This window comes from Numenius arquata, chromosome 11 (genome assembly GCF_964106895.1).
Source record: "Numenius arquata chromosome 11, bNumArq3.hap1.1, whole genome shotgun sequence".
Lineage (NCBI taxonomy): Eukaryota > Metazoa > Chordata > Aves > Charadriiformes > Scolopacidae > Numenius > Numenius arquata.
Genome location: NC_133586.1, coordinates 19,615,981 through 19,636,826, shown reverse-complemented (window position 1 = coordinate 19,636,826; position 20,846 = coordinate 19,615,981). Strand labels below are relative to the sequence as shown.

Genomic DNA, 20,846 nt, shown 5'->3' with positions numbered 1-20,846 from the left:
TTAAACTCTGCTGGGTTTGTGAGCTGGATGACACAGGACTCCCCCAGTGACTTAGCAGCATACAGTGCTCTCGGTGAGGATTGCTGGTTTCCATTCAGTGTCCAACCCTCCAGTGATTTTTCTTTTTAATATGCAAATAGCTAAAGTAGGGCTGTACACGTGTTGGCTTCTTTCCCAATGTCTGGCAGTTGGCTTTGATAAATGACTCTGTGTGTGCAATTACCCTTTTTCAAGGGCCAATAATTTAGTTACGTTAAAACACTTCAGTTGAAGCTGTTTCCCTGCCAAATCTTATTTTTTTCACTCGCAGCTGTTTCACCTTTAGAGTTCTTGAGAAGATTTCTCTTAAGGGGAGATGTTTTTAGGGGTTTGGTTTGGTTGGGTTTTTTTCATTCCCTTCTCTCTCAGGAAGGCCTCAACTATTAAATTTTCTGTAACTGCTTACTTTTGGGTATTGACTGGTCCTGAGAATATCAGCCTGAAAGTGAAAATCTGACAACAGTGAGCAGTAAAGAAATTTAGTATGTGTTCAGGGTGTAAAAGGCATGCTTTTTTTTAACCTAGGAGGCCCTAGTATTTACTGTAACAGTCAAACTTCTAAAATGAGAAACTGGAAACCGAGTAGTGTAATTTTACATTGGTTCCTGAATTGGAATTGGAAATACAGTGTCTTTTGACATGATGAACCCCATTCTCCTCTTCAAGCTGATGATGGTTATTAGGCCTTTTGAATGGAGAAGTGTAGCTGAAACAACCTGGTAAAGGCTGGCCCTTGCTGTTTTATCTGCCTGAGAAACCTCAGGCTGGTAAAGGCTTGCGTGGTCCCAGCAGCACGGGGGGACCTCCTCCTTTCCTGGCTGCATGTCCTAGAAACAGGGCTGGCCCCAGGGCTATGCTGTGGAGCTGGGGCTCACTACATGGCGGGTGATGGGCTGGGTTTAGAGGAGACTGCACTCAGATGTGGAATCTGAAATTGTAGCCTTTTTTAATGGGTGTATTTTCTGCAAGAAAGACCTTTTCTAGATAAGCCAGAAGAAGGAGTAAGTGTATACACGAGGAGGTGCCATCCTCGCATGATAGAGGGGTATTAAACTCTACTACAAAACCATGTTCTAGTTCCCAGTGTTTTACGTGTAATACTTCTAGTAGATGAGAAATACAAGTCTACTTAGTACTGGGGTCTGTAGGCAAAAATGTTCCCTGCAAGATCTGAAGGAAATAGGCAAATTGTAACAAGCAGACCTCTGCTGCCTGTTATGATTTTTCCAGGAAAGCCCTATAATTGTAAATTGTGAGAAAAGGGCAGCAAGATTGGAATTGGCTCCCTTACTCTGAATGTGTCCAAGTTGTATGCTTTACACATGCTCGTGAATATACTGTCACACTGTCTTTGTCAGTGTATTTTCACTTTCAGATTTTGCAAGGAGCTCTGCAAACCTCTTGTTTCAACTGTGTGCTATATGTGGAGTGTCACTGGGTTATCATGCCTCTGTATCTCTGAGCAGTAACTACTGATTAGGGCCAGTAACAAATGATATCTGGCTTTGTTAGAAGAAAAATAACACACTTGACAGGTTGTGGTAACTGAAACACAAGAATCTTTTTCAAAGGTGGCTGATAAAGGTGACTTGGAACCTGCATGTGCGTTTATTAGTTCAGTATGTTTGCAACAAGCTGTTCGTTGCTGACAGGTACAGGCAGGTAAAAGGATTCATTTATTATCATTCTGGCAACAAAAGTCACTTACAAACTGAAGGTTTTCAAAGAGTGTCTGTGACGTGTCTGTCCTGTTCGTGTCCTCCTAGCTGAGTTTGTGATTTCTTGAGAACAAAAGTAGTCGTTAATACAGGCCTATTGCTTGTTCCAGCTTGGATTCAGTCAGAGGTTAAAATCCAGGGTCTCACCGACAGAGCCAGCACCTGTTTATCTGAAAGTCTTTGCACAGCATTTAGGAAAGGAGGCTTCTATTATATATTGCAAATGCTCCTTTGCAAGGCTTAGATATATCTGGTCTGGTGATGAAATTAGACCCTTCCTGTCATTGTGCAGCATTGAAGGTACCTGCAGCAAAGGCTCTTCAGATCCAGCTGTATAAAACCATGCAAACGGCACGTTTGTGGATTCTTCAACCAGATCATTCTCAAAACCGCTGCTCAGCTAGAAGCAACTCAAAGTATGCTGGAAATACAGTTGTCTCCTGTGCCAAGGTAATGGTGTGAGAGAAAAGTCTTTGCAGAAAGGGGGAGCAGGTTTTCCATAGCTGCAGCTGTGTGCTGTAACTAACTGCCTCGCTCCAACATTCCCTCAAATCTTTCAAATATTAATCTTAGGTTTACACCTCTGTTGCTTAACTTCTCCAAAGGGTACATACAGGGAACAAGAAGTCAGGCATGTGGTATTAGAGAAAAGAAGTTGCTGATAGGTGGGTTTGTTCTGGCAGCTTGGGAAGCTTAGCATGGCCTATGCTGAATGAGGGCAATAGTTTATTAACATATATGTATATTTAAAGTTACATAGAATCATAGAATCATTCAGGGTGGAAAAGACCCTTGGGATCATTGAGTCCAACCATCAACCCTACTCTACAAAGTTCTCCCCTATACCATATCCCCCAACACCACATCTAAATGACTCTTAAACACGTTCAGGGATGGTGACTCAACCACCTCCCTGGGCAGCCTGTTCCAGTGTCTGACCAATCTTTCTGTGAAGAATTGTCTAATGTCTAAACCTACCTAGTTGCAGCTTGAAGCCATTCCGTCTTGTTCTGTCATTAATTACCTGTGAGAAGAGACCAGCACCAACATCTCTACAGTGTCCTTTCAAGTCAAGTATGGTTGGACTCGATGATCCCAAGGGTCCTTTCCAACCTCTATGATTCTATGATTCTAAGTCGTGGTAGAGAGTGATGAGGTCTCCCCTCAGTCTCCTCTTTCTCAAACTAAACAGCCCCAGCTCCCTCAATCGCTCTTCATAAGATGTGTTCTCCAGGCCCTTCACCAGCTTCGTTGCCCTCCTCTGCACTCTCTCCAGCACCTCGATATCTCTCTTGTATTGAGGTGCCCAAAACTGGACACAATACTCAAGGTGTGGCCTCACCAGTGCTGAGTGCAAGGGCACAATCACCTCCCTACTTCTGCTGGTCACACTATTTCTAATACAAGCCAGGATGCCGTTGGCTTTCTTGGCCACCTGGGCACACTGCCGGCTCATATTCAGCCGCTTGTCAATTAGAACCCCCAGGTCCTTTTCTGCCAGGCAGCTTTCCAGCCACACTTCCCCAAGCCTGTAGCGCTGCTTGGGGTTGTTGCGACCCAAGTGTAGGACTTGGGCCACTTGGCCTTGTTGAACCTCATACTGTTAACGTTGGCCCATCAATCCAATCTATCTAAGTTTCTCTGTAAAGCCTCCCTATCCTCATGCAGATTAACACTCCCGCTTAACTTAGTGTCATCTGCCAACTTACTGATGATACACTCTACGTCCTTATCAAGATCATCGATAAAGATGTTAAACAGAAATGGCCCCAACACTGAGTCCTGAGGAACACCACTTGTGACCGACCGCCAGCTGGATTTAACTCCATTGACCACCACTCTTTGGCACTGTCCATCCAGCCAGTGCTTGATCCAGCAGATCGTATGCTCATCCAGGCCACGAGCAGCCAGTTTTTCCATGGGAATTTTATGGGGAAACTTCCTGCAAGATAACATCGGTCGGTTTGTAAGTGTGATAAGTGTGAAGTCTGTGGGGACTGAGGTTCTCTAGTGATAGTTGAAAGGGAGCCTAAAAAGAGGAGGAGCCTCTAGAGTGAATTTAGCAAATTTCAACATTTTAAAATTAAAAAAAGAACCCTTTTTGAGATCTACAGTGCAACTTCTGGCTAGAATATTGAAACTAACTTTTTTTTTTGTTTTTCACAATTTATGACAAGAGGAAGGGGAGAATTTAGAAAAACTAACTGAAGGTGAATACATTATAGGGATATTTATTTTAAAAGTCCTCAGTTCCATTAATTTAGTCTGGAAGTCTAGAAGAACTGGAAAGCAATGTGATATAAAGTAACTGGTGCCTACAGAGGTATTGGAAGATCCTTTTCTCTTTCCCCTTAGCCAAGGGCAGTAGATTGTGTGGTTTGGGAGTACTTCATACAGTCTTCCCAGGCATTTAATGCTATCACTCTTTGAAAGGATCAGACTTTCTGGCAGATTCAGTTTCTTTTTGTGTCCGAGATGTTGATCGAAACCAGATACTTCAAAAAACTATTTTCTATAGAACGTTTTCAAAACGTATCCCTGCTCAGATGAGTTTATGTTGCTAAGTGTCACTTTGATTCAAGTAATGGTAAACTGCATCCTTTACCATTGATTTTTAATGAACTTTGTAAGAAACCTATTAACAGTTTTGCCTGTTTCGAGGAGGATCCGGGCATAAGCCATTCGCAGGAATGTTTGTAGCAGATCACTCTAATGGCATGCCAAAGAAATGGAAACGCTTCTTGAAAAGTATGAGGAAGTGGAGGCTAACTTGATTTCTTGGGAATACGCAGCAGGTCAAATAACCACTGGTTCTTGTGGGAAAGGAGCTGGCAGCGAGAGAGAACCGAGAACAGGAACTCTTAAATTGAGGCCAGAACAGGCCAAGAGAAGGAGGAACTGGCCTGCTGAGCTAGTGCTATAGTTCCCAGCAAAATGGCAGCAATGAAGCTGGCTGGAGAGCCTTTTAATAAAATGTTTCAGGAGTTGTGATTTGAGTGGGTACTTCTGTCTGTCTGGACAAAAGGAGTTCTTTTACAAACCTGCAGGAGCCTTTTCTGGTTGTAGTAGCAAACACTGACAGTGGTGTTAGGTGCATAGGGAGTGTTAGCATTTCTGAGATGCGCAGTGTAATTCATAAAAGGTTGTACCATGGAGTCATTAATCTATTCCCTAAATGTGTTTCTAGCCAGGCTGTAGGGAGCTGTTGACATTTGTGCCTCCTGGGCAGTGTCACTGTTACATGTCAAGTCAGGGCCAAGGGTAGGAAGTGTCACGGAGCTTGTCTGGAGGTGTTTCATGGCAGTGCCCATTGAGAAAGCATATTCCTGCAGGAATGGCCTGCAGTGTCCCAAGACTGAGTCCTGCTCACTGCAGCTCAGCTCCCTGCTACGTACAAGGAGGTAGATCGTGCTTAACAGAGACAAACCTTGGAGTGATATTTTTGGGTAAGGAAGTCTGCCCCTTTCCTTCATTATTGTCCTTTCACTGCAGGGAAGGGTCTCCTCCTGGCACTCCAGTTTCTTGCCTGTCTCAGTAGCTGGGAGCTGTGCTCATCTCTAGCCTCTCCTTTCTCCGGCTTTTGTCTGGCTTCGACGTGTTCTCTGGAGAGGTAGGATACAAGGTGCATAGTCTGATGAACTGATCTCCGTAGGAAATCAGATCTATGTCTTTCAGCGTGCATGAGAAACAGGAAAAGCTTTTTGTTCACTTGCTAGTTTGAAATCCTCTCCGTTGGGAAATATAGACGGTTTGTTGCAGCATGGTGGCCTCTGAGGAAGGCAGCTGGGCACGTCTTTAAAACTGTAAGAGCTTTTATTCTGGTAAGAAAAACAAGCGGGGCTTGCTGAAGTTGTACAAACTAGAGTACTGAGATGGCTGTTTTCAGTGGGGTTCTATGCCTGAAGAGTTCCTAGAAGCCCAAGTTAATGTCTGGTTAAGGCAAAAGGTAACATAAAGATGAGTGGATCAGGTTTAGGCTGTGGAAATAAATTTTACAGCAAGGCTGTGACATTTTTCCGCATTAGGATGGCTTGCATTTCGCTTTGAGGAATTTTCTGCTATATATGCTTCAATATCGGTATCTAGTTGTTTCGTCATGTTTCTTGCTTGTTGTTTTGTTTTCTTTTTTATAGTTACGCTGCGTTTATTACCTAGTCTTCTGCATTTTATTCTCTGCAGAAACGTTGAAGACTGATGAGTGTCCAGCTTCCCTATTGCTTTCTTATTTGGAGTCTAAACTCTTAGGGATATGAATTGTCTCTAAATATGTATATTTTTAGCCTTGAGGTTGCTGGGTCAGTGAAATCAATATGTTACTGTAGGAAAAGTTATTCATAATATAGAAAAAAACCCTCTCCTACATTTCTGTGGCCATTCATTTCTCTACTGCTGCTTGAATTTACAAGTATCTGGTGAACAACAGGAGAGAAGCAATGGTGCTTTGTGTCACTGATGTGCTAAATGAAAGATCATTTTGATGAGCAAGTAGTTTTTCCTCCTGATTTCCCCTTCTTGCCCTGAATGATCTAGTTTAGTTTTAAAAGCTTTTAGGATTTGTTGAGCTCCAAGTCTTCACTGTTAAGTTGGGGGGTGGGAGGTGGCAAAACTCGTGTATCACATGTAGTAGCTGATTTTTGTCACATGGATGAGCAAAAAATTAAGTATTTAGTGTGATGGATACTTCTGTTTGGGTTTTTTTGTGTTTTCATGGTGGTAACATTCTTTCAGGCTGCTTGTGAATAATTGTATTTGCTGCTTCTACATGACTTTCACTCACATGTTGATTCACTCTGGACTTCAAAGGGATTGCTGGATTTTTTTCCTCTTTAAATAAGGTATTTCATTTTTTTGTGTGTAATTGTAGTTCAGCAAAGTCATGTTGTACGTGGCTAAAGAACAAAACAGATGCATGCATTAAGTGTTTGCTGTGGTTGAAGTTGTTTCCTTTTGCATTCTGTGTAACCAGGCCAGGAAGAAATTTCAGATGATTCAGTCAATGCCTTCATGCAAAAGGTAATCACTGTAATTTCTGTTGACCAGTTTGGGCATAATCCAGCTTCCAGTTTCTCAGCCCCTGCTGACCTGGGGTGTGGTTTAATGATTAAAGCTAAGCTAGATCTTTCATCAATAGCCTATCATTCCTCCTGTAGTCTCCCTTCTCCAGCTACGCATTCCTGCCTCCTCCCTGCCTTGTGTGTGGAGGGTTGGCTCTGCTCACTGAGACAGGTGAAACCTTTTTTTCTGGGTGAAGCTTAAAAGGAGAGCAAATGCAACATATTACCAGTGGTAATGGGACCTTGGGGCTTGGCACATAATTGCTCTTCTGACAGTGTAACTAGTAAATATTTATTTATGTCATGAAAACAAAAAGCAGAGATAACTGAGGGGAGGAATGTTGAAATCTATGATAAAAAGTCATGCCAGCTGGCTAGGTGGACTCTTCCTGGTAAACAGAGGGGTGTGATTGCAGCTAGGAAATTTACCCTCAACACACGTCACGCAGTATCTTCGTACCAGGATTTTTTTTTTTTCTCTCTATAGAAATTGTTCAGTATTGCACTTCTCGGATGTGAACCTTAACTCTGGTCTTAGATTAATTTGTACTTTGAGTTAGTTCTTTAAGTTTGGAAGAATAACCGTGGATTATTTTTTCCTGCGACACACACAACGCAAGTCTTTGCTTTTGATGCAAAATGTAAGTTTAATTATTGAGCACTGACCATCACCTCTTTTAATATTTCTTGTAACAAAAATCTTATCCGTCATGTGTTTGATGTATATTGAATCTTCTGTTGAAACAGTTTTGGCATCTGGTACTTGGTCGCCATCCCTGTGATTGTAATAGTCTGTCTGATAGTCACTTTTTTGATTTTTTTTTTTTTTAAATTATTATTTTTATTCCTTCTAGCAGAGTGAGTGGTCTTAGCTTTTTCCTTTTTAAACAGATTTCCCTGCTAGTTTTCAGTGTTCTTTGAACTGTTTCCAAAATCTTTGATTTGTTACAGAAAGTGCAGAGAAAATAGTGGGAGGTTTTGTTGTTTGGTTTTTTTCCTAATAATAGAGCTGCTCTATCTACAGTAACTGAAAAGAATTGTCCTTGGTTATTTAGAACTGGCCTTGGCCTTAGTAAAAAAGTCATGCATTTTTTTCAAGTGAATTCCTTATTACCAGCATCCATCTTGATGATGGAAGTGATCTCAGTGTATTTCCTCAGTCTGTATCTAGCTTTGAAAGTGTAATTAGAGCTGAGCGACCCCAGTGCTACTGCTCAGAAAGCTCAAATTCAGCAATGGTTTTAACCACTGAGCATTAAGCCTAATCCCAGTCTCTGCTATTCGATTTCTGTAAAAATAAAACTACTTTTTCCACTATGCATTGTAGTAGAAAGCAGATGGAAATTTGAACAGCTGAGAAAATAGAGTCTGTATGGTATTCATTCCATGCTTTTGGAATGAAAAATGTTACTTAGGAGTAAAAATACACATAAAATAAACATAGTGCAGCTCACCACTGGACTAACAATGATAAACCGTTGGACAAATTATTACTGCCTTATGTAGAATGGGGCTTGCAGGCACTTGTCTGATGGTCAGGCTTAATTTAGCTCAGGTGCTATTTATTAATCATTGTTAAAACTCTACATCAGCGGTTTTGAACTGGAGTGAAAGCCTGTTGCAATAGCTGAGCATGATGTGCAGTGATGCTTTGGTGAGGAGAGATGTATAAAATCACTCCAATAGCCAGACTTGTTCTGTCTAGTGCCAGCGTGGCTGGGTTGGAGTCACTGGCCTGTTTGGTGACTCTGTACCCTGAAGCCAGGACTTGTAATCTTTACTTCCTACAGAATCTACAGCTTTTTTTTGAGAGAGTAGTTAACCTCAATATCCAAGTTTTGTGGATCTATAATCTTCACAAAGAGAGAATTTCTACTGTTCTCTCTGTTTCCTATGTAAGGTGAAGGGAGCAAAGAATGTACCTTCTGTGCTGTCCTGCTGCTGGACGAGATTGTTTATTTCAATATAGTAAAGATTCAATAAAATGAGGAGATAACTTCCACCTCTTATTTTGGCAGACCAGAAGAATCCACAAAGAGCAGTGAAATGGGAGTTTTGGCAACCCTTTGTGGATTTGGCTTTACAGATAATTTCCTAAAATTTTGATTTAAATGCCAGCATGATTTCCATCTGTTTCATACATAGGAGAGGAGAAAAATAATTTAGCCGTAATACTGCTACCCTCTTAACAATTTACCTGCTTCCAGGTATGTTACGTTCAGTCCATATCTAGCTGGATTTGGACCTTTAAACGCAGAGGTACAGCGTGCTAACCTTCTGCATGCATATTACGTATGCACTGGTGTTGCTCCACATAGCAGAAGGAACAGCTTATCAAATCAGCTATTCCTGCTGAGCGTGAGTCAGCTTTGACCTTCCCTAGGTCTCTGGACTCTGTTCATTACCACTCCAAGAGCTGATATTCAATCTAAAAGCTAAGTGTGATAAATAGGGAAAAATTTTTATCGCGTGCATTTTATTCTTGAGCTTCAGATTACGTGAAATGTTTGCCAGGCTATCAGGAACTTGCCAGAATTGCTGGGCTTGTGCTATATCACTGCAGACTCTGCTCCTCCAGCCTCAGGAGCTGATAAGGGCCACATTGCTTGTCGCTGCGTGATTGGGAAGTTTCCAAAAACATTTAACAGCTTCAGGAGCTGCTGGTGATGATTCAGTAGGTGGCACAGTTTCTTGTGACTCAGGGCTGATGTCCCAAAATGGTGTTTAAGGCAGTAATTGACTGTAATGCAGATAACATGTTACTTTACTGATAGCCTGTAATAATTCATAGCATTTTTCAGAAACATTGGATTTATTAAATCTTGCTTTGAATTTCAAATAGTTTATTTGCTCTTTACTTATTCCAGTAAACCAGATCCTTCTGTTTGAGTCCATATCTGCTGTTCTGACTCTCCCCTGGCAGTGGATACGGAGATGGTCTTCGGGCCGGGATGTGTTGGTAACCTTTGCGTCAGCTGTAAAGAGATGCGGATGGAAGGTCCCAGACAGTGACACTGTCAGAGAACAGCATATGTCCAAAGGTGTTCAGTGCTTCCCTGTCATAAATATTGAAACTTACCCTGTAAAGTCACTGTGTTCTACAGTACTATACAATCAGTTAGTAAATCATGAGTTGTGAGTGAAAATGCCAGTGTATTTAAAAGTGGCAGCTGATTTTTTTTTCCCTCTTTCTGTATAAAATAGTACATCTCATTAGTTTTAAAAATTCACCTATTGTTAGAGTAGTGGTATTGTGATACTTCTCTCTTTAACATTAACTGGTTTGGTTAGAAGTCACCCTGACACTGCTTGGGCACTTAGCCTGAAATGAAGTATTGTTAGTTATTTTTCATATCATGAAAACATTCTTCCAGTCTATATCATAGGGCTGTGCTAAGTTAGTGGTATTTGTATGGTAATCTTGTGTGAAAGGTTCCAAAGAGAGCCATAGCAGATTGTGAACTGGATTTACTTCTGTATCTTTCACACACATGAAGAATTTATCTGCTTTTTAGTAGCCAAGCAAAATTCCTGTTAAATGCTCTATTAAAAAGAGTTTTAGATCATTCTGTCGGAACCTGGCATCTCCACAGTTTAGGTTCTGTGTAGGTGCTTTAGGAGAGGTAGCCACTTTGTTTGCATTTTGTTTGAAAGAAACATACAAACAAACAAAAATTCATTTTTTTTATTTGCAGCTTAAACAGGAAGTACAGTGATATTTGTGACATTTTTTTTCTAAAGCTCTTTATGAATTATAAGAGGTGTCAGCAGAGTATTTAACAGATTAAGGTTTTGGGGTTTTTGAGTTTCATTTCATGAAGTCTTATGGAATCAGCGAGATACCTTCCCTTTGGTGACTTTGCCATGACAGGATTTCTATTTTGTTGTTTCAGCTATCGTACTCCAGTTTCTTTGTAAATACCGTGTTGTTGGGCATACTATTTATTCACTGCTTAGATTAAATTTCTGCTGTACCAAATCCTGGTTTAGTCTACAAAAAAAAAAAAGTCTATAAAAGAATAAAACATGCTACAAATTATTGCTATAGCCCAGTTACAGAAAGCTTCCAGTTCTTTATAGCAGTGACCACAGACTTCCTGCCCAGGAAAGTGCTTTTATGCATATATTTTGTGAACCTTATATGGCCTTTGGTTGAGCTGTGTTCCATAAATGAGCTGAGAGCACACAAATAGATGGTAGAAGTTACCAGCAGAGTCCTGTCCTCTCTGCTGGGAAGAGCATGCCAGTGCAATTACAAGTAGCAGAAGTAATCTCTGAAGTATAACGAAAGAGTATGTAGCTTGATACAATTACGTGCAGTAGAGCAATTGCTCTAATCACTTCAATTTGAGAGGAAAACAGCTTTTTCGGGCTTGAGATTTTTTAAGGCCAGGCATTCAGCAAGAATTCTCAAGGGCTTTGCTTTGAAAGTTAACAAAAATGCAGCCACGAAAGGATAAAACTATTAGTGTAGTTTTTCCAAGAAAAAGAAATAGGAGTGAAAAAGATGGAAAAGTAATAAGATGCAGACTTTGTAAGCTCGAGATTGCCAGTTAGAACCGATCTGAATTTAACAGTGGCAAAGAGGCATGATTAGCAAAACTGTTGACATAAAAATAATTGTTGTAACTGAGAATAGATGGCTCTCCTTTGCTGAAACTGAATAAATCAGCCTCTTGAATCTAGAGAAGTCTTGCATTCAGGTTAGCTAGACACTATTATCTGTGATTATGTTTACATATATTAACTTAAGAAAGTGCACATGATGATTTTGTAATATTTTTAGGATTTTTACTCACCTCTGACTGTAGGTTATGCAAAATCAAAGCAACAGATGCTATAGGCTCATTCACTGGAGAAAGGGCAATGTGATGCTAAGAGAAGGGGAGGCTGACTTGGCTTATAATATACACTGTAAAAGTAACCGGTTGCTGTAAACATAAATAAAATTGTTTTCAGGGTTAAAGATATCCTTTTGACTCAGAGCTCAGAGAATAGATGACACTGGATAGAGTGTCTTTTTTTTTTTTTTTTCTTGCTGTCAAGAGACCAAACACAATTTATCATCCAATTAGAGAAAGAGAGCCAATGACTGGCAAACTTTGCAAAGTCTAGTAAACCTAAAATTAGATCTCTAAGTTGTGTTTTGACTTCGTAAGCACAGGCAGCCACATATGTGAATTACGTCCTTTGTTTGGGGTAGGGTTTGTACTAGCAAATAAACCCTTTTAGGCTCGCATTCCCACAACTGAATGTCTTAAATGCAAAGAAAAAAGGACAGATATTAAATTCATGTTTTTATTGAAACTGTTAAAACCTACTTATATTGTGAAAGCTCATCTTCTCAGTTTTCCTGTAAGCTCCTTCCTATAGTGGGCTGTTGTTTTTTATGTTATGGTGCCTTGTGTGTGTTATTGTGCCCCAAATCTTGCTTTTAGATACAGAGAGCATGTTTGGGGGAGTGGGGAAGGGTGCTGTGAGACTGAAACATTTACCCTAGTCTTCTATAGAAGATCGCCTCAAATCAGAATTGCATGTTTGTAGTTCATAGAATCATAGAATCATCCAGGTTGGAAGAGACCCTTGGGATCATCGAGTCCAACCATCTACCCTACACTACAAAGTTCTCCCCTATATCATATCCCCCAACACCACATCTAAATGTCTCTTAAACACATCCAGGGATGGTGACTCAACCACCTCCCTGGGCAGCCTATTCCAATGCCCGACCACTCTTTCTGTGAAAAATTCTTTCCTAATGTTCAGTCTAAACCTACCCTGCTGGAGCTTGAAGCCATTCCGTCTTGTTCTGTCATTAATTACCTGTGTGAAGAGACCAGCACCAACCTCTCTACGGTGTCCTTTCAAGTAGTTGTAGAGAGTGATGAGGTCTCCCCTCAGCCTCCTCTTCCTCATACTAAACAGTCCCAGCTCCTTCAACTGCTCTTCATATGATTTGTTTTCCAGGCCCTTCACCAGCTTCGTTGCCCTCCTCTGCACTCTCTCCAGCACCTCGATATCTCTCTTGTATTGAGGTGCCCAAAACTGGACACAATAGTCCAGGTGTGGCCTCACCAGTGCTGAGTACAGGGGCACAATCACCTCCCTACTTCTGCTGGTCACACTATTTCTAATACAAGTCAGGATGCCGTTGGCTTTCTTGGCCACCTGGGCACACTGCCGGCTCATATTCAGCCGCTTGTCAATTAGAACCCCCAGGTCTCTTTCTGCCAGGCAGCTTTCCAGCCACACTTCCCCAAGCCTGTAGCGCTGCTTGGGGTTGTTGTGGCCCAAGTGCAGAACCTGGCACTTGCCCTTGTTGAAACTCATGCCATTGATTTTGGCCCAATGCTCCAATCTATCTAGGTCTCTCTGTAGAGCTTCCCTATCCTCCTGGGAATCAACACTCCTGCTTAGCTTGGTGTCATCTGCGAACTTGCTGATGATACACCCTATGTCCTTGATACACCCTATGTCCTTGAATTGATGTAAACGTGAGTCAGAACCATCTAGTTCTATCCCACGGGTACAACTGCTGTTCTCAAGGAATTGCTGTGAGGTAGATGGACTAAGTGATGTGCCTGAGGTAGCCTCACTTTCTGACCAGGCTGAGCTCAGCATCTGGGTGTTTCTGTTTTCCTCAGTATGTGGAGGGGAAGCAGTTTAAATGTGAAAGTTCTCCAGTGTGTCTTTTACCTTCCCAGTTACCAATCTAATTCTGAATTGCAATCAGGCTTGAGTTTTGTTGTCTTCCTGCATTGTATGGCTTTGAGACTTCTGGTGTGAGAAGTTTCCTTCAAGGCCCTTACATTGTCCAGAATGTAATGATGCTATGAAAACCAGCTGGCTGGCACACCAGCCATAGTTTCTGTAACTCAGCTTCAGTCTCGAGAGAAGTGCACATCTGAGCGAGAACTGAAGGAGGCTAGAGAGAGCACGGTGTAGCCTTGTTAAAGCATAACAAGCAACAAAACAACATGTGAGGGAGGAGAAGATCAAGGGGGATGGAAGGTCATCTCCACTTCCCTTAAAAGCATTTGCTTGTGTCTACTCTAGTTTCATGAACTTTTCTGTCTGGTGCAGCCATACCCAATGTATTGATGTTGCTATTCCCGTGTTCATAGCGCCATATCTTAAGGGACTTCAGATTGCTGTTTTCTGTTTTTCTCAAATGAAAAGAGGAAACTTTCACCTTTTTTTTTAATTTTCACCTTCTTACGCCTGCTGTATCATCAAGAAAGAATAATAGATATTCATGACACCATTCAAGTGAAAAAAACCCCACACCTGTGTGGAAAAAGTCTTGCTGTGCTTTGCTCTATGCAACAGGCTGTGATTGCACCCTTCCAACAGCCTGGCCATGTACTGCTGGCGTTGCTAAGCCGAGCAGCCTCTCATTGCAAACTCCAGCCTCAGGCAAAAGCCTCCCAAATTGGAAACAAAAGAATCCCAACTAAATGCTCAGATACCCAACTGAGTTTGCAGGTGCTCCGTGAAAAGAAGGGTTAGACTATCTTGCGTTTGTGATTGTGTGTGAATCTAGGGAGTTAAAAGACTGATTGAGATGCTGTTAGGTGTTATTTTAGTTTCCTTTCCAATCATGTATACTTGTGCAGGAACACAGGGTGAATAAAAATATGAATTATTATAATTGCAATTCTAATGATGTCTACAGACGTGAAATGAGGTTATAGGTCCAGCTGTATGCTTACCCCTTATAATTTTATTTCATTTTTCCAGTAGCATTACCTGCATTTTACAGACTTTGGGAAATTAAGTACAGAAAGACTAAGGTGTTATTTTCCATCAAGTGTGTAGGAACCTAATTACTGTTAAAATCAGTGGGAGGTTGCTGCCTAAAATCCCTTGCAAATCTGCTCCAAAGTAAGTTGTCCTGGCTCGTCTAGGGAATTGAGTGTCGCCTCTTGACTGTCAGAATGCCAGAGCACTGTCCTTTGCCAGGTTCACTTACTTTTTAAAGAACTCCTTGAAAACATATTTCAGTGTAAAGTGTATCTATCAACATGTTCTAAGGTATCATCTCTTTTATGGGAATTTCAGGTTTTAACAACTACCAAAAAATAATAGCGACAGTCTTCTTTTTTAGAATTGTTTAATGAATTAAATTAAGATGAATATGGAGAGAACATAAAGAAATAGACTGAACGTGCAGAAAGGGAACATATGTTTGGTATTTGGGGAAGAAATGGTTTGCTCTTCTCAAATGACAGAGAGAATCAGCTTCCTGACTTCTCCCCACTCTGGCCTCAGAGGGCCTGACTGGAGTCAGGTAACCTGCGCTGTCATCTCAGTATTTGTTTACATATTTTCCGCATTTCGTGACAGCTACTCAGCGATGTGGTTTTTCTGGAGCATCGGAGGAAGATTTGTATAAACCCGTACCTACACAAACAGTTGCTTAAAGGCTCTTTTTGTTCTAATGCTCCGTAGCAGCACCACTGCTATGCACTGAGGCACTCAGAACTGGCAGGCTGCACTTCTGTCATTCTCTTGAGTCAAATTCTGCCCTGGTGCATTACCCTCCAGAACCAGTATTAAAAATAAACTTTGAAAAAAGAGGAAGAAGTTATCCTGCTATTCTGGATTGTCCAGTTTCTCTCTTCCCACACATCCTTTCCACATCCTCTCCTGAACTGCACAACAATTAAATAAGCTGAACTTGTGCTCCTCTAAAGCACGCTTCTGAAAGTAGACTCCCAAACCACCCAGTAATATTGTTTCCGTGTTCTTATTCAGTGACAAATCTTGTAGATGATAGTAGCAGTGTGAATAATAGGTTGTCTTCATCGCTAGGATAAATTCCTTTATTAATGATGGACAGATTTGATGTTGTACCTAATTATATTATGACTGACAGGTTGCAGCTGCTATTGTTTATACTCTTGAGCTGTTACCACAATTAAGGACAGTCTATGTTGGATCTGTGACAAAGCTGTTGTACAGCTGTCCAAAATATTTCTGAAAGGGACCAAACTTCATTTCTTTTGTTTTTTTAAAAAAATAGGAAGCATCAGTCTTTGAGCTTATCTAGTGTGTGTTGTAAATACTGCTGTTTATGATCCAAGCCATCTTCATTTCAGCAATATACATGAGTTTTGGCAAAGTCATTCAGCTGAAATTTGGACATCTGAGCTGCGAAGTCTAAGGTCAGCCACAGACTCCCCATGTGAAATTAAGTAAATGTCTTAATTTCTCAGTGCTGTCAGCTCAGGTGTCAGAGCGACATACTTTCCTTTCTTCTACTTTTTTCCCAGCCTTGATCAAAAGTCTGGGGAAGCTGTCACTGTTTGATTCTTACGCGCTCAACACAGATGCATTAGGAGGTGCAGAAATGCTGTTGTCTTGGTCCCTGACTTTACAAGCTCTGTAGTTAACAAGAAATCTGAAGTGTATCAGGCTGTGATTGTAAAATACCAGTGAGAAACCCTCTTTTTTTCATAGGTGTATGGGCATGAACTATTCACGGTGTCTGGTAGAAAAGCGGAGCAATATGCTATATCTTTAACACTTGTTCAAAGACTTTTCTCCCTGCCTGTCCCTTCTCCAGCCCCTAGCTCTTCTCTTAGTGTGCTTCAGGGTATCAGTGCCTGGCAAAGCATTGGGCTACTTGTGTGAGAGACGCACCAGCGGCAGTCTTTATGGTGGCCGGAAAATACTTTAGCATTTCCCTGTGATGCTTTAATAAAGACCCTGGGAATTCAGGAACAAGCATGGGCAAAGCAAATGTGCTCTGCAGCAAGTGGGGAAACAGGTAAGCGTGGGTTATGGACAGTATCGAAATTACAGTGTAACTGTCTTCAATGTCCTAGGCTAAGAAATTGTGCATTTGTGGTTTTCCCAGTGGCCTGTAAGCTCTTCTGCTCAGCCACAAACTGTCTCAGTAAAGACTGTCTGCAAAAGTCTGTTTTTGAGGGATGAAGGAAACGGCATAAAGACTGGGAAAGGAGCAGGTAGAGTGTGTTTGTGGGTACACATGCAGGGGAAAATGGGTGTTGTGATGAACAATTGTCCCAGACTGTAAGTATGTAAAAGGAGAAGATGGAAATTCCTCTGCTGTAACATTATTACTTTTGTAAGCTTTTAAGTAAACAAAAATGTACAAAATCCACAGTATCACTGGACTTTTAAAATGTAAAAATGACTATGTTCGTTCCCATAATCAGCACTCATAAAATAATATTTTCTCCCTGAACTTTGCTGACAAAATTTATGTCCTCAGGGAGAATCCAAGGAAGCAAACACAGCGACATTAGTACCATGTCTCTTTAGAAAATCTGAACCAAACAAGACGCAGGTCTTGCAAAAAATGAACAAACAAACAAAAACTCCAGGATGTTTTACACAAACAGCTCTCAGAACTACAGAATGAACTCTTTTAGCAGAATGTAGGGCAAGTTTGGGGATTTTGCAGCAGGAATTTCATTCTTTTAAATTCTCTAGGCTTTGCATGTAATGATGAAATCAGGAGGCAGAAATATGAATGAATTAATGGACTTGACAAATGGCTGCAGTCTCAGTTCCATTTGTGATTATTCCTGAAGGGATAAGTACACTTGTCCCCTCCGTTCCTGCCTCACTCCTGAGGAGTGTTTAGGATACATATGAAAACAGAAAGAAGTACTTCAGGCAGTCTGGCATTGTTTGAACCCTTTGAAATGACAGGCTGCCTCTGCCATGGAGTGTTAGCTTTTGAGAGCAATCGAGCACCAAGTGACAGCCTTAATTTTTAATTTCTTTGCATTTGTAGGTTTAAGACAGACTCCAACCAGCCGTCTGTGTTAATGAAGCACTAAGTACATTATTTAATTATAAGGTTCTGAATATAATTGCTGTGTATGCTGCATAATTTAAGTTCCAACTGTACTCGCATCTCTCATTTACCAAGCCAGTGAAGGATATAATAATGTTGAAGGATATAATAATGTGGAATAATCTACAATGTAGTCATGGGGGGCTGCACTTAATGAGTGTGTTTGTGATTCTTATAAAGGTATTCTGGCTGATAACCTTAACCTTTAGTTACAGTGATTTTATCTGTAAGATGAGTCTTTTCCTTGCAAGTCTGGATATAATGCCCTGACTAAGGAAATATCTGATACTAAACGTGTATTCTGGGACTGGAGACTTGCCAATTTTTGCAGAATGAGATCTCAGGCGTGCAGTGTATTGTGGCAGGGGAGAACAGGGCTGCTCTGGGGTATAGAAAGAAGCTCACTGTCTTGTTTTGTCTGTTTGTAAAGTAGTTGGACATTGTCAGAGACTCGTGAATGTGACGAGACAAAGGCTTGGGTAAGATGGTTCTTTTGGCAGTAGGATCTTACATCCCTGTTAGGCGTGCCATATGCCAGGCAAGGGTAACTATTTGACTGCCCTGTTCTCAGAGGCTTCCCTGCCTTATTTATTAGTTGACTGTGACTCCCTGGCCATATAGCTTCCTAGAAGTTTAGATTTTTTTACTCCTTCTTGGTGGAAATGTAGTGAAATACTATTGATGTTGGGTTTTGGTTTTTTTTTTTTTTCCCCAAAAGTATGGTTCTATCAAATATTCATTGATAACACTTGTGCCTTTTCTGACTAAGGAATGCTTGGTAGGATATGGAGTACACATGGTAGACTTAAAGTTTCCGTGTTTTTTATTCCAATTACTATGAAAAGGGCAGAGCATGGATTTATGGATTTGAGCTGGGGTTCCTTGCTTCTAAGTGACTGAGATTCTGCAGGTGTTGGCCAACAACTTCTTCCTTCTTACCCCCCTCCTTTTGATATCAAGTTGGCAAAACAAAAGGCAGCTTCCATGAAGCAATAGTTTTAGCCAGACCTTGTTTAACTGAAGTCTATTCCATCTTTACAGCTTGCCAGTTTTTCATCTCGTTGGTCTCACAAGATGCATGGTATACTTAAAGCAGACTGAAGAATGTGACCTTATGCATAGGCTCAATTCTCCAGCTATGCGGTGCGCATCACCACCATGGTAGTGTTTTAACTGTACATACATGGCCTGTTTGCAAGGTGGATTCTGTGGTATTTTCTTTTTCTTTCCCTCTGCCAAAAGAGAGTTTGATAAATCCCTCCAATAAGCTAGCAATGGAAAAATAAATAACAAGAAGTAACCCTCAGCTTATAGAGTTTCTGGCAGAGGAAGCTTAGGGTGGTAATAAACTGTTGTTGCTACTTGAAATTGCAGATGTACTCAGGTGGGCTATGAGGTCCTTTAACTAGTGTCCAAACAAAAGTAATCAACTTTTCCTTCCATTCACATTCTTGTAGATTTTATTGCAGAAATATTGCTCCAAGACTTGTCAGCAGCAGCCTGCCATCAGACTTACCAGACACAATCTCCAAATGCTGCCACTAGAGCACTAATTTTCCTTCACAGTTGTTCTTGCCACTACAACACTTCCTCACTAGCTCCTTGTTTTCCACCAGCTCAAATTCAGCATCTAATTTTATTGTGTACTTTACACATCTTTATATCCAGGTCTGCACTAACAGTTTGTTATGGAAAGGTAAAGTAATAAAAAATTCTAAAGTACCATTAGGCGCAAGAAAGTTCATCAGACTGTACATATGTGTTCAAAAATGAGTATAGTTTATTTTAATATTTTGTATGAAAGCTATTGAAATACTGAATCAGGGAAAATACTGGGCTTCCTATTAAGCGATGAGAGAGCAGTAAGTGAATGAAACTCATCCTGAATGGAATGGACTGACTTAGGCTTATGTCAAGACCAAATGTTCTTACTCCTCATTGTTAGTTGAGCTGGAGGTGGTTAAGGTAGGAGAGCAGTGAGTCTGCATCAGGGTTTTTTGAAAGAATTAACATCAATGCCATTTGTGCTTTAACCTAGGTTTTCTTTTTTTAAACCTGCCAGTTTTTGAATTTCAGTTTTTTAAGATCTAAGAAAACCTTGAGAATTGTGTTTGTCTCCAAACAAGGCAACTTTGCATGAATTCTGTGAAAAATCTTTATTCTGACTTGATTTTAGTAAAGACTAGCTGAAATTTAGAGTTTGTGATGAAACCTCAAGGCATACAAGTTTCACATAACTTCAGACTAACAAGTATTTAAGTATCTTCATTGATTAACCTAAGGTGTTAATATATATTTAAATCTATATGCCCACTACTCTTTGCTTAATTTGAGTATTACACATTTAAATCAAACCTAAAAAGCTACAGGTGTTTAATTAAATCTGCCAAGTGATCCTTGATGCAAAGAAATGTGTTTATGTTTAAGTGTGATTTTTTGTCTTCATTTCGGAGTCACTTTGGACAAGAGCCTGTTACATCGCCTGGCACAGCAGTGCTCGTTCTTAGAATTTCTGTTGCAGTAGCAGCAAACTGAGATAGACACCTTTGTGCTAAGTACCGTGCGAATATGCATAAGCATACTATATGGAAGAAAGTAAGTTTCTTTCCTGTTTTGCTGATAGGGCAAAAGTGAATTGCTAAAGGGTATACAACATATTTCTGGCAGAATTCAGATTGCTTAAATCCTTGCAGTACAGACCATCCTTGCTACAGACCATCCTTTTCCCTTAATTTTTGTAAGGTATAAGTAGCTCTCTTAACATGTCCTGTGTAAGCTATTGCCGTGTGTTTGCATTTAGTTTATGATTTAATTTCCTTGTTTGTATCTCTGTGATGATTTTAGAGTGATTGGGCATTTCTAAAATACAACACGGTGCTCCTTGTCCCTTCCAAATTGGATGAGCAAAAGGGTCCTCTGAATAATCACTGTTCCGTTCCACATTCTTGCCTTATGTAGAATTCATATTACTCAAATCCTGCTTTAGCTGCAGACCACCTTTCTTAATTTTGGTAAGACATCTCTCAGCTTGATTACAGTTATTTTTTCAGAGGAAAAATGAGAAGGAGGGAACATCAACTCTGTGGTGATGGTGCCTTCTCTAAGTTCAAACTGCCTTTCAAGCTTGAAGAAGAAAGAAAAGCTCACACAAAGAAGAACAAAGCAGGGTCCCCTACTTTCCTATTGAAGAGTCACTAACAACTG

The 20,846-nt window shown here is 40.7% G+C and overlaps 1 protein-coding gene across 1 annotated transcript in view; it reads left to right on the top strand.

The window, feature by feature from the left end:
* The window catches only part of DAPK2 (death associated protein kinase 2), a 50,981-nt gene that overhangs the window by 8,088 nt on the left and 22,047 nt on the right, over positions 1–20,846 (top strand). The window lies entirely within an intron of this gene.